Below are 13,649 nucleotides of genomic sequence, written 5' to 3' on the forward strand. Positions count from 1 at the left end.
AAAAAGCTGCAAAAAGGGGAACCTGGGTGGCTCAGTTGGTCAAGGGTTTGACTCTTGATATCAGGTCAGATCATGACCTCAGGGTCATGAGATCAAGCCCCATGTCGGGCTCTGCATTCATCGGGAAGTCTGCTTCTCTCCTTCTCCCTCTGCCCCTCCCCCTGTGCTCTCTCTCTCTCTAAAATAAATAAATCTTTTTTTAAAAGATTTTATTTATTTATTTGACAGAGACAGAGACAGCGAGAGAGGGAACACAAGCAGGGAGAGTGGGAGAGGGAGAAGCAGGCTTCCCGCTGAGCAGGGAGCCCAATGCGGGGCTTGATCCTAGGACCCTGGGATCACGACCTGAGCCAAAGGCAGAGACACTTAATGACTGAGCCACCCAGGTGCCCCTAAAATAAATAAATCTTTTTTAAAAATTTAAAGCGGGGCGCCTGGGTGGTTCAGTCGGTTAAAGCGTCTGCCTTCAGCTCAGGTCATGATCCCAGGGTACTGGGATCGAGCCTCGCATTGGGCTCCCTACTCAACAGGGAGCCTGCTTCTCCCTCTCCCTCTGCCGCTCCCCCTGCTTGTGCTCTCTCTCACTTTCTCTCTCAAATAAAATCTTTAAAAAAAATTTTTTTAAACCTGCAAAAGAACAAGGTAATATTTTTAAAAGCAGAAACTAAAAGGGTGTCCAACATCATTAGTTATTAGGGAAACGTAAGTTAAAATCATTATAACCTACTGCCACACAGCAACGTGAATGACTATAATTAAAAACCTGACAACATCAAATGTTAAGAGGGTAGTGCAACAGGAGCTCTCCTTCATTGCTGGTGGGAATGCAGAGTGGTGTGGCCACTTTGGAAATCAATCTGCTAGTTTCTTTCAGAATTAAACATACACCTTCCAGGGCGCCTGGGTGGCTCAGTTGGTTAAGCGACTGCCTTCGGCTCAGGTCATGATCCTGGAGTCCCTGGATTGAGTCCTGCATCGGGCTCCCTGCTCGGCAGGGAGTCTGCTTCTCCCTCTGACCCTCCTCCCTCTCATGCTCTCTTGTCTCTCATTCTCTCTCTCTCAGATAAATAAATAAAATCTTTAAAAAAAAAAAAAAAAACATACACCTTCCACTCACCATATGACCCAGTTATTCCGCTTCTAAGCCTTCCTAAATGCCACAAAAAAAGCGTTTACCAATAGAGTTGAAAATGTATTTCTTTAAGTCTTAGAATGTTTATTAGCAGCTTTGCTTTTTTTCTTTTAAGTAGGCTCCATGCCCAGCATGGAGCCCAAAGTGGGGCTTGAACTCACAACCCTGAGATCAAGACCTGAGCTGAGACCAAGAGTCGGACGCTCAACCAACTGAGCCACCCAGGCGCCCCGCACATTTAGTTTTAATTGCCAAAAATTGAAACACAAAGTACCCATCAACTGTGAATGGATAAATAAGTTGGTTATATCCATACAATGGAATACTCCTCAGCAATTAAAAAAATTGAATGAACCACTGATACATTCAGTGTGGATGATTCTCAAAAACTTTATTCTAAGTGAAAAAATTTAGATACAAAAGGCTACATGATGTTTGATTCCTTTTCTTTTTTTTTTTTTTTTTAAAGATTTTATTTATTTGACAGAGAGAGACACAGTGAGAGAGGGAACATAAGCAGGGGGAGTGGGAGAGAGAGAAGCAGGCTTCCCGCCAAGCAGGGAGCCCGATGCGGGGCTCGATCCCAGGACCCTGAGATCATGACCTGAGCTGAAGGCAGACGCTTAACGACTGAGCCACCCAGGCGCCCCTTGATTCCTTTTCGTATGATCTTTAGGGCCAGGGGAGCTCTAGAAATCTGTTGAGTGGCGGCCAGGAGCTGGGGCGGAGTAGGAGCCACCACAGGAGGGCAGAGGCAGCTTTTTTGGGGTGATGGGGAAACTCAGTATCTGAATTGTAGTGGTGACTACGCAGCTGTCTATGTTTGTCACAACTCACAGAACAGTATACTTTAAAGGTGCAGATCTTGCCATATTTAAACTATGTCCCAATAAACCTGCCTTAAGCCTGCTTCTCCCTCTCCACTCCCCCTGCTTGTGTTCCTTCTCTAGCTGTGTCTCTCTCTGTCGAATAAGTAAAAAAAAATTGAAATAATAAAAACTAATATTGTGTCCAGTGACCTAACGGCACACCAAAGGTTGGTCTGAAAAGAAAGTAGAGTCAACAACCAAAATATTCTGATCATTCCAAAAGCAATAATTCATTCAGAAAAAGAAATTAATTTTGAGGGGCACCTGGGTGGCTCAGTCAGTTAAGCATCTGCCTTCGGCTCAGGTCATGATCCCAGTGTCCTGGGATCAAGCCCCACATCAGGCTCCCTGCTCAGCGGGGAGTCTGCTTTTCCCTCTGCCCCTCCCCCTGCTTGTGTTCCCTCTCTCTATCTCAAATAAATAAAATCTTTTAAAAGAAATTAATTTTGAAAAGAATTTTTAAAAAACAAAAAGTAGGAATTAAGAAAGAAAAAAAAGGTAGAAATTTAGTGAAATAAGTTTGAAACCAGAAAAAAGTAAAACTGATAAATTACTTTTAAAAAAAGAAATCAACAAATAAATGAATCACTAGCCAGTTTTTTTTTTAATGGTATGGGTCAACCCCTAAATATACAAAATAAATAATGACCAAAAAAACCCATTAATACAGAGGACAATTTTAAAAATCATGAGACTACTTTGCACAATAGTTGTAAATAAATTTGAAACCCATTTGAAATGGATAATTTTCGACCCCAGACAAGATAGAAAGTCTAAACCAGCAGTTACTGAAAAAAAGTTTTTGAACAACCTCCCCTTAATAAAAGAACTGTGCTGTATTAATCAAGGTTTTCCAGAGATACAGAGCCAACAGGATGGATGGAGGGATGGATGGATGGATGGATGGACGGACAGATTTTAAGGAATTGGCTCATGTGATTATGGAGGCTGGCAAATCCAAAATCTGCAGGGTAAGTTGGCATGCTAGAGATCCAGGCAAGAGCCAGTGCTGCTGGGGCGCCTGGGTGGCTCAGTCGGTTAAGCGTCTGCCTTCGGCTCAGGTCATTATCCTGGGGTCCTGGGATCAAGGCCCACGTCTGGCTCCCTGCTCAGCGGAGAGCCTGCTTCTCCCTCTCCCTCTGCCTGCCACTCTGCCTACTTGTGCTCTCTCTCTATCTCTCTGTCAAATAAATAAATAAAATCTTTAAAAAAAAAAAAAAAAAAAAGAGCCAGTGCTGCAATTTAAGTCTGAAGGCCATCTGCTGGCAGAATTCCCTCTTTTCTGGGGGAGGTCAGACTTTTGGTCTGTTTAGGCCTTCAACTGATTGGATGAGGCCCACCCACATCGTGGAGGACAATCTGCTTTACTCAAAGTCCACCAATTTAAATGTTAATCTCGTCTAAAAACACCCTTACTGAAACATCCAGAATAAGTTTTGACCATATATCTGGGCACCATGGCCCAGCCAAGTTAACATAGAAAATTAACCATCACAAGTCCACCCCATGTCCACACAGCACCCACATGCTTCTCCTTAATCCATACTTAATCTCCAAACAAGAACAAAAACAAGATCGTAATTCCACACATGATTCAACTATCCTGCAAACGCCCTGCCAGAACTAGGATGTGCTCAAAGAAGGAATTTGTTAAAGAAGAATGTTAAATGTGCACAGGAGCCAATTTGTAGGGGCTCTCGATGTTCAGATCGAGAATAATTTGAACATGAAATGTTCTCACATAACAATTATCCAAGCTATATGTTTGGATGAAACAAGGAAGTTCCAAAACATTGTGCACAGAATCAGATTATGTGCATACACATATATACACATATATAATATCTTAAAATGTAATATATACCAAATATCCTAGACTATATATATATAATGTTAGTATGTAAAGAAACCAGATGAGTATTCCAAGGACTTCTGTCTTTCTGGAGTCTTCTGGAATATTTGCACTGATTTTACAAACATACATTACCTTTTTAAAAAATCGTGTCTAATGCCTCAGTGCAGCATCCACAAACAGCCAGGTCCGATTACCATTAGGCTGTGATGCTGACTTGTAATCGCCCTTCTCACCACCGGGGGACAGGAGGCCGGCCACCAGCGATCTCACCACCACCCCCCCAGCATATGGAATGCCTGCTTTGAGCCTCCACCTGCTCAGCTATTTTCACATAATCCCTTGTCTGATTGTTCTGTAAACTGAAGCTCTGTGCTCCTTGACATGCACTCCCAGCATCACATATTCTAAAGGACTTTTAATGAAATTAAACTCTGTGGGATGAGAACAACAAACACTAACTAGTTGGTTACATTCCTCCAGCCTGCCAGTCATGGGCTCTTCAAAGCTGGGAGAGGGGAAACATGGAAACAGCACTTCGGGAGCACTGACAAACATGCTGGGCTGTCCCTCTGCACACAGGCTGGTGTTGTTAATCAATCCCCATTTTTCAGATGAGAACACTGAGGTTCTGAGAGATTACGTGATTCTCCCAAACTCACTAGTCAAAGGTAGAGTCAGAATCCAAATGCAGGCCAGTGGGATCCTAAGATCTTGCTTTGCCCTCTATAAAGCCCTCACTGGTCCCCAGATTTACGGATGAAGCAACTAAAACCCAGTGTGTGTTGGTGGCAGTTAGAACTTAGGTGTCCTGGAATGCAGAGCATGCCCTTCCTAATGCTCCCTCTGCCTTCAAGTCTGGTGTGTACCCAGTCATGACCAGTGCAGAGACATGAAGGTCTGACATCTCTCTCTGACTTGCCATATTGTTCAAAAAAGAACAACAGTTAAAGAAAGTTCGCTTCCAAAGCTCTGCGCCCTCGCCCCACAACACCAGCCAGCCACCCAGTTCAACTCCCATGAAACAAACCATGTCACCAACTTGTGTATCTTTCCAGAAATTATTTTATATGTATAGAAGTCAATGCATATTTTTTTCAGAGTTACAGCATCCTGTGGGATCCCCTAAGACCCAAAGACAGTGTCACCTAGCATTAATACTACTGGTATCCCTGAATTAGGCAGAACCCGAGGCCTAGGGAGCTGGGTGAACTGCCCAAGGTCACACAGCAGTACAATTGAGGGTCTGAATCCAGGGATGGCTCTCTGACCTGGGCAGGCCTCTGGGTCCTGCTCTGCCCTTGAAACCCTGCTCTTCCGTGTCCCCTTTGCTCTCTCTGCCTCACTCTCTCCCGTCTCCCTTCCTTCACGTTATCTTTCTCTCTCCCCGCTACAATCACGGATAAATTCTCACCTACCTGGGGTGCTGACTTTGAGTCAGAGGTGGAGTACAACTTAAAGATGGAGTACAACTCCCACACCTTACAAATGGACAAACTGAGGCCCAGAAAGTTTCCCCAAAGGGTTCAGATTTCTACTCCAGCTTTTGCTGTTTCCTTTCCTGCCTGCCCAACTCCCTCCTGCCCCCACATGCCTCACATGAACAGCCATCGGCTCTGGCTGCAGTCGGAGGGATCTTCCAAAAACACTCACCTTGATGAGGGGGCAGAAGGCTAGCTGAGGACAGGCAGAAGCTGATACCCCAAAACCCCCCACCCCCACCCCGGGATCTCTGTGACATTCCTCAGGCTCTCCTGGCTGCCCTAAAGGAAAAAAAAACAAATAGTTAACTTACAGAGATCTCAATGCTGCAAGACAGGAGTCTCCCTCAGTTTACAAAAGCCTTAGCAATTTACAAGAACAAAGCATTTTTTTCAATTGTCTAGCTTCCAGAGGGAATGTAGATACAATTAAATGTCCTTATAATCTACAGCCCATTGACAGATACTTGAAGCGGGCCAAGTGTAATGTTCCTCCAGGAAGCTCCAACTATCTTACTGTTAATACCTTACTAGAAGGAAAGGCAACCTTAACTTGACAATGGCAAGGGCTCCAGTATCCTCTGCGAGTCTTTAACATACAAAAATCCTTTTGAAGCCTCCCTTTTCCATACCTCCCCCAAGCCCCAAGTATATAATCAGCCACTCCTCAAGACCCCGGGGCAGCAGCTTTCTGCCCACGGGCCCTGCCCCCATGCTTTAATAAACCACCATTTTGCACCAAAGTCATCTCAAGAATTCTTTCTTGGTTGTTGGCTCCGGACTCCAACCCCACCGAACCTCACCTATATTCTAAAACCCCATCAACCTGATCAGTCCGCACTCTGCCTAACAAGGCTCCAAGGATCAAGACGCTGGTTTTGCTACCTTCTCGACTCTCCTCCAACGACAAGCCGAATCTTACCCATGATGAGCCTTCTGACCCTATTCCCTGCTCTCACCCTGACTTGATTATTAGCTATTTACCCCTCGGTCTCAGATCTTTCTGGTGCCCAATCAGGCGCTCGCAGCATCTCCCTCATCTCCAACTCCACCGCCTCCCCGAACAGACCATGAGCTCCATGATAACAGCGGGCCCGCCTCATCCCCACCGTGTCTCCCGCGGCTGGTGCTGGGCCCCACGCCTGCCCGACCGGTTCACCGGCTCAGTGTTTGACGGAAAAATGAGAGGACAAACGCTCCGGCCGAGGCAAGAACGTGACCCGAGCGGCGAGGAGTGCCGTCAAAATTGTGTGCGGGTGACAGCAGGCATTCCTGTGGGGCTAGACTGGGGTGTTTGCAGAGGGTTATTGGGAGAAATGAGGGTAGGATGTTCTCCCCCGTCCCGTAAGCACCTTCCAGCATCGGTGGCAGACGCAGCCAGTGCTGCGAGGGGCCTTCCTCTGCGGGTTCTCGGCACCGGGCTCTGATGAAAGGCACCCCACCCCCACCCAACAGGCGCACCAACACAGCCTACCCCGCGTGTAATCTGAAGGGGGTCACAGCGCCCAGAGGCCCCAGCCAAGGACCATGGCTCAAGTGTCCCTAGTCCAGCTGGAACGATAAAAATCACGAGTGCTCGGAGCACAAGCCAGGCCACGACGGATGTGGGGAGGAGCACGGGCGACACAGGGGGCCGCGGAGACAAGGTGTCGGAGGCAGGGACGGGAGAACGGTGGGCGGCCCCTGGCCCCCGGCTCCACGTTAAGACATCTGTCCCATTCTCCAGACACGGGACAAAGCGCGGAGCGAGCAAGGTTCCAGGGCGGTAAGTGGTCTAATGTCAAGGCCTGCTCGGAAAAGTGACGCAAGCGGCACGCGAGGGCCACCCCGAAACGCTCCAGCCCCGCTGCGGCCCGCGGAACTGTGGGCGTGGCAGGCCGCCGCCGGACGCCAGATCTCGCGGGCGAGCGAGATTCACGCGGGTGACATCTGGGCGGGGAGCGGCGGGCGAGGCTTCCCCGCCTCCGAGCAAAGTCCCGCCCCCTGGCTGGGAGGGGCCTATCCCAAGGCCTCCCCGTTCCGGCCGCAGGGGTTGGTCCCTAAGATCACGTGACAGGCCGGGCTCCTGGGGCACGTGATCGCCCCGCCTCTCGGACACATGACTGCGGGGGCGGCGTTCTTGGTTTGTCTGTGGCGGGAGCGGTCTGGGGACCTAGACCTGGCGCCGGCATCGGGGACGGCGGAGCTAGGGGCCTTCCCGCCGGAGCCGGCCGCTGCACCGGGCCTAGATCGGCCGGCCGGTCACTTGCTAACTGAAGAGCCCGCCTACTGGGCCTGCGTGAGGCAGCGTGGACGGGCGCCGCCGAGTGAGGCAGGGCGGTGGCCTGAGCCCGGAGCCGCCGGTGTCGGAAGGCTGCCCGCGCGTCCGGGTGTGCAGCGGAGCAGAGCCGCTGCCTGTGGCCCGCTTCGGCCTAGGGCTGCGTGGCGGACCGCTTGGCTTTCCTTCTCGCACTGTTAAGACACATCTGAGTGAGTTTGAAGATGGGACGGGCTTTATTCCACAATTCCTGACCCGGGCAGCGTCCCATCCAGCGAGTAGGAGGAGCTCTGAGGGGGCGGCTTCTGTCGACCGAAGTGGGCCAAAGAAGGAAGTTCCTAGCGAGGAGCGGGTTGTTTCAGGCAAGGGCACCTTCCTCTGGGGAGAGACCGGGATCTGTGCGGCAGGTTACTTCACTGACGCTGACCAGGTAGTTCCAGATTGGTTAAACCAGGTCGCGTTCCTGGAGCCCGATGCGGGGCTCGATCCCAGGACCCCGGGATCATGACCTGAGCCGAAGGCAGACGCTTAACGACTGAGCCACCCAGGCGCCCCTTAACGTTAGCACGTCTTTACAGCAGCAGTGAGTGGTCAGTAGTGCTCTTGAGGCGCATAGACGGGGAGAGACTTTACTGAGGCGTCGCAGCCTGGAAGTGGAGGAGCCAGGGTTGAACCCAGGCATCAGCCTAACCAGCCTGCAGACCGTCAACCAGGTAGCTTTCGCGCCCAGAGGAGCGAGGGTGGGTGAGCCAAGAGGAGCACCCCCCTCCATGCCATTCGGAGTCACCCAAAGCCTGTGACACTCCCTTTTCCCCACTGCTTTTTGCTCAAGGTACTGGTGACCCCGGAGGCTGGAGCCCGCTGCTTCCCAGTCTCCCTTCCTTATTGGGGCAGAACTGTCTGGTGTCTTGAGCCCATTATACGAGGGACAGGAGGGTCTCTGGCAGAGCCGGGAAAAGAGGAGAAGCAGTGGGAGTGAGGAGCCTAGAAGCCCGAACTCGAAGGGGGGGGGGGAAATACGCAAGACCCCAAGAGAATCACCTGCAGCTTTATTCATTCAATTCAGCAAGTACCTATCAAAACACCTGCTGCTCCCAGGCACTTCTCTAGGTGCTAGGGATCTAGGGCCCTGGGTGGCTGAGTCATTAAGTGTCTGCCTTCGGTTCAGGTCATGATCCCAGGGTCCTGGGATCGAGCCCCGCATCGGGCTCCCTGCTCGGCGGGAAGCCTGCTTCTCCCTCCCCCACTCCCCCTGCTTGTGTTCCCTCTCTCACTGTGTCTGTCTCTGTCAAATAAATAAATAAAATCTTAAAAAAAAAGGGGGGGATAGAAATCCTTGCCCTTCCAGAACTTACCTTTTAGTGCCGGAAAGAGACCAATAAACAAGATAACATTCATACTGTATTAGAAGTGATGAGATCTACTGGGGAAAAAAACAAAACCGAGGAAACCTCTAGGAGGTGAGAACAGATTTATGTAAGGGGCAGGGAAGGCCTTACTGAGAAGGGGACTTTGAAAAAAGTCAGGGAAGAGCATCCTGGCAGAGGGCACAGCACGTGCAAGGGACCTGGGGTGGGTGGGATCCTCAGTGGAGTGAGTGTGGGTTTGAGGATAGGTGATAGTCACAGAGATAACAGATGGCCATGAAAAGGACTTGGAATTGTAACCTAGCGAGATAAGGCTATTGTGGGGTTTTAAGACAGCCCCCACCCGCCACAGGAGCTGCTTTGCTGTTCCTACCAAGCTGGATACTAGCGCGCCCCCCGCCCCCCGCCGCACCCCACCCAGAGGTCAGAAGGCAGTATGCGCTCGGTTCCCAACCACACGGGCATCTCTGTCTGCCCAGGACAGGGCAGCAGCCCTCTTCCCCTTGATTCTCCCATGCCTGATCCCCACTCTAGGCTGTGGAGTCTTCATGGGAAAAGCCTGGCGGAGTGGTCCCATCTTCCTCTGTATGGTTTATGGCCCAGGTCTCTGAGCTCTGAGGCTGCCACGTAGGGTGGCCAGTGGGGGTGAAATCTCTGTGGTGTGCCCTAACAGTGCCCAGACCTGTGCTCTCAGAGGCTCCCTGGTGACGGTTCAGGCCAGAGGTTGCAGGAGGCCTATGCTGCACCTCCAGAAGGGACTCGGGCCTTGTCCTGGGGGCCCCACCTGTCACTCATGTCCCCAGCCCTGAAATGGGACTGTATTTCCATCATCAACCCCGGTATCTGGAAAATCTGGCACTCCAGGTCTCAAAAGGCTTGTGGTCTGGGAGCATGATTAGGGTGCTGGAGCCACAGGCCTGGAGATGCGATTTTCACAGCATAGGGAGGGGCCTGCGGCTGGACAGACTGAGCACGGCCACCTCACCGCCTTTCCCCCAGTCCCAAAGTCACCCGCCAGCCCCATCAGGACATCTGGTCCTCAAGAAGCGGGGCTCACTGGCAGGGCGGTCATCACAACATCCCTTGCCTCACTTTCTCTGTTTTTGTTTTTTAAGATTTTATTTATTTGACAGAGAGAGGGAACACAAGCAGGGGGAGTGGGAGAGGGAGAAGCAGGCTTCAGATCATGACCTGAGCCGAAGGCAGACGCTTAACGACTGAGCCATCCAGGCGCTCTGTCACTTTCTCTGTTTTAATAGACTTTTTTTTTTTTTTTTTGAAACAATGTTAGATTTACAGAAAAATTGAGAGTATGGAGTGCTCATATGCCCCCTCTCACACAGACACACACACACACACAGTTTGCCTTACTAGTAACACATTAGTCTGGTACATTTGCTACAACTGGGGAAACAATATTGATACATTCTTTATTTTATTTTTTTAAGTTTTAAATTTTTTTAAAGATTTTTTTATTTATTCATTAGAGAGAGGGAGAGAGAGCACAAGCAGGGCAGGGACAGTGAGAGAGGGAGAAGCAGGCTCCCTGCCGAGCAAAGAGCCCAACGTGGGGCTCAATCCCAGGACCCTGGGATCACAACCTGAGCTGGAGGCAGCACTTAACCAACTGACCACCCAGGTGCCCCTTGATACATTTCTTTTTTTTTTTTAGGATTTTATTTATTTATTTGACAGAGATCGGGAGAGCAGGAACACAAGCAGGGGAAGTGGGAGAGGGAGAAGCAGGCCTCTCGATGAGCAGGGAGCCCAATGCGGGGCTCGATCCCAGGACCCTGGGAACATGATCTGAGCTGAAGGCAGAGGCTCAACGACTGAGCCACCCAGGTGCCCTGATACATTTTTTTAAAGATTTATTTATTTAGAGAACCCCAAGCAGACTCCCCACTGAGCACAGAGCCCGACACAGGGCTCGATCTCACAACCCTGAGAGCATGACCTGAGCTGAAATCAAGAGTCAGAATCAACTGACTGAGCCACCCAGACGCCCCTTGATGCATTATTATTGACTAGAGTCCATAGTTCAGATTTTCTTACTTTTTCCTTAATTTTCCTGGGCCAGGATCCCATCACGTGTAGTTGTCCACCTCACTTTTTTCGGAAGGCACCATATTGAGAGAGGAGGTTAAAGCAGCACATAACTGCTTACGTTTTCCTTAGCTTTAAGTCTGAGTAAATGCTGGGGATGGGGCTGCCGCTTGGGGCTGCGTTTTGGCGTTCTGCTTGACAGGTGACAGCTGAGTGGGGCGCAGGGTCCTTGCATGAGGCAGGACACTGAGGGGGGAGCTTCACCCTCCAGAGTGTCCCTTGTCAGAACCGCCCCTCGGGTTGGGGGTGGCAGGGAGTTACGGTTTAATGGGTAGCGAATTTCTCTTTGGGATGATGAAGACATCCTGGACATGGGTGGTGATGGTGGCTGCAGATTTACAAATGTCCTTAATGCCCCTAATTGCACACTTCAACATGGCTAAAATGGTGAGTTTTATGTATTTTTCACCACACGTTTTTTTTTTAAAGCAAAGAAATTAAGATGCAATTTTTTAAAGATTTTTTATTTATTTATTTGACAGAGAGAGCACAAGTAGGCAGAGCTGCAGACAGAGGGAGAGGAAGAAGCAGGCTCCCCGCTGAGCAGAGGGCCCGATGCGGGACTCAATCCCAGGAGCCTGGGACCATGACCGGAGCCAATGGCAGATGCTTAACCAACTGAGCCACCCAGGCGCCCCTTAAGATGCAATTTAAACAAGATTTCTGGTGCTCCCTTTGGCAGCACATATACTAAACAAGACTTCTGCTCTTTGCTCTTCAACAAAGGAGACCCGTCGTATTTCAAAACAAAATGGAACTGCCCCTTGGAGCTCTTACGTTCTCCTAGTAAGTTTCCTCCACAGACCTGGGATCAGCACCGTCACCATTACTATTACTAATAATAATACCATTAGTAGGGCTGCCTGTGATTGATCACTCACTGTGCTGGTAGCTTTACCACTTGATCTCATTTACTCCTCACACAGCCCCAGGGGCTGGTATGCTCATTAGCCTCATTTAAAGAAGGGGAACTTAGCACAGAGAGGTTAAGGGACTCACCCAAGGTCACACAGCTGGTGGTGGCAGTGCCAGGATCCTATCAGAGCCAGGCCTTGCTCACCCCTCACTGCAGGGCCAGCAAAGCAGCCCGAACTCCTCCAAAACCATCTTCATAACAGAGATGTGTCCTTTGACAAGCCAGGAGCTGAGGCTGCCATATGGATGCAGAAAACTCCTTCTGGTCAAAATGAGGACAAACAAGAGGAGGGGCTAGTTGCCTTCTTAAGAAAAAAACAAAAACAACAAACCCCCCTGCAGTAATGGCCATGTTTATTAAACACACGGCTCTGTGTTCTAGGATAGTGTTCTCCAAGTATCACCATAGATCTCTAGCCCCCCAGGAGCTGAGCTTTGATGTTCCCCCCTAAAAGAGCCCCAAAGCCAAGTAACTTGGGAAATATTGCACCTTCCCCTTCCTCCAAAGATTCGAAGGACTTTTTAGAGGCTCTGAAAAGTCCTGTCATGAAGAAACTGGTTAAGCTTTGTCTAACCCAGTGATTCCTGAACTTATTTGACCCCAGCCACCCATTTTTAATACAAGACCCATTGACAGGGGCACCTGGTGGCTCAGTCGCTAGAGCATGTGACTCTTGATCCTACGGTCGTGAGTTCAAGCCCCACGTTGGGCATGGGGCCTACTTTAAAAAGCAAACAAAAACAAAACAAAACAAAAAACCACTGACAGCCCCAGGCTGTGCACAGCTGTCCGTACCAGGCTGGAGAGCATGCTTCGAAGCACGGGGTCTGGCTTTTTCTTGTCTTCACTGTAGGTGAGGAATGGAAGTGCGGGAGGTTCGATGTTACCTGCGGGGTCCTCTACTCGCTCAACTTAGAAAATAAATACGAGGGGCGCCTGACTGGCTCAGTCAGTAAAGCACGCGACTCTTGATCTCAGTTTCATGAGTTCAAGCCTCACATTGAGTGTAGGGTTTACTTAAAAATTAAATCTTAAAAAATAAACACTAGAGTGTTCAATATAGAGAAATACCAACTGATATCAAACTTAAAAAGGGGGGGTGACTCGGTTAAGCATCTGCCTTCGGCTCGGGTCATGATCCCGGGGTCCTGGGATCGAGCCCCATGTCGGGCTCCCTGCTCAGCGGGGAGCCTGCTTCTCCCTCTCTTGCTCCCCCTGCTTGTGAGCTGTCTCTCTCTCTCTGTCAAATAAATAAAATCTTTAAAAAAAAAAAAAAAAACTTTAAAAAGGCTGGCAGTGCCAGGAGATCGTGATAAAGAAAATTATAACATTTTCTCATAAACCATTTTATTTTATGTCCTATCCCTTTGAGGCTGAAGAAGGGTTTTGTCTTGTCAATAAAAATGTAGACGTGTTCCCCTACCCCCATGGTGAAAGTGACCATTGCACTGAAGTCAAACAAAGTCTTAACCTAACAGGATGCTGTGTCCTGTGCTTTGCACCTCACCCAACCCAGGGCATTCTGCTGGAAATTTTGGGTTGTCTCTGTAAAATGTTTACATTCTAAGAGGTTCTTTTTCTTCCAAGTAAACACTTGTATGCGTAACCTGAGCAGGTTTTTGGATGGACGCGTGGTTGCTTTAGGCCAGCAATAGGCTTCCCTCAGCAA

General features: G+C 49.5%; 1 long non-coding RNA gene across 1 annotated transcript; it reads left to right on the forward strand.

The window, feature by feature from the left end:
• Positions 1-7,432: 7,432 nt before the first annotated feature.
• On the forward strand, positions 7,433-11,540 carry LOC118531950 (uncharacterized). Its single transcript, XR_013440841.1, has 3 exons — positions 7,433-7,803; positions 8,170-8,304; positions 8,424-11,540. It is a non-coding gene; the product is annotated as an uncharacterized LOC118531950 (long non-coding RNA).
• The last annotated feature ends 2,109 nt before the right edge of the window (positions 11,541-13,649 follow it).

This window comes from Halichoerus grypus, chromosome 8, assembly GCF_964656455.1.
Source record: "Halichoerus grypus chromosome 8, mHalGry1.hap1.1, whole genome shotgun sequence".
NCBI classification, from domain to species: Eukaryota; Metazoa; Chordata; class Mammalia; order Carnivora; family Phocidae; genus Halichoerus; species Halichoerus grypus.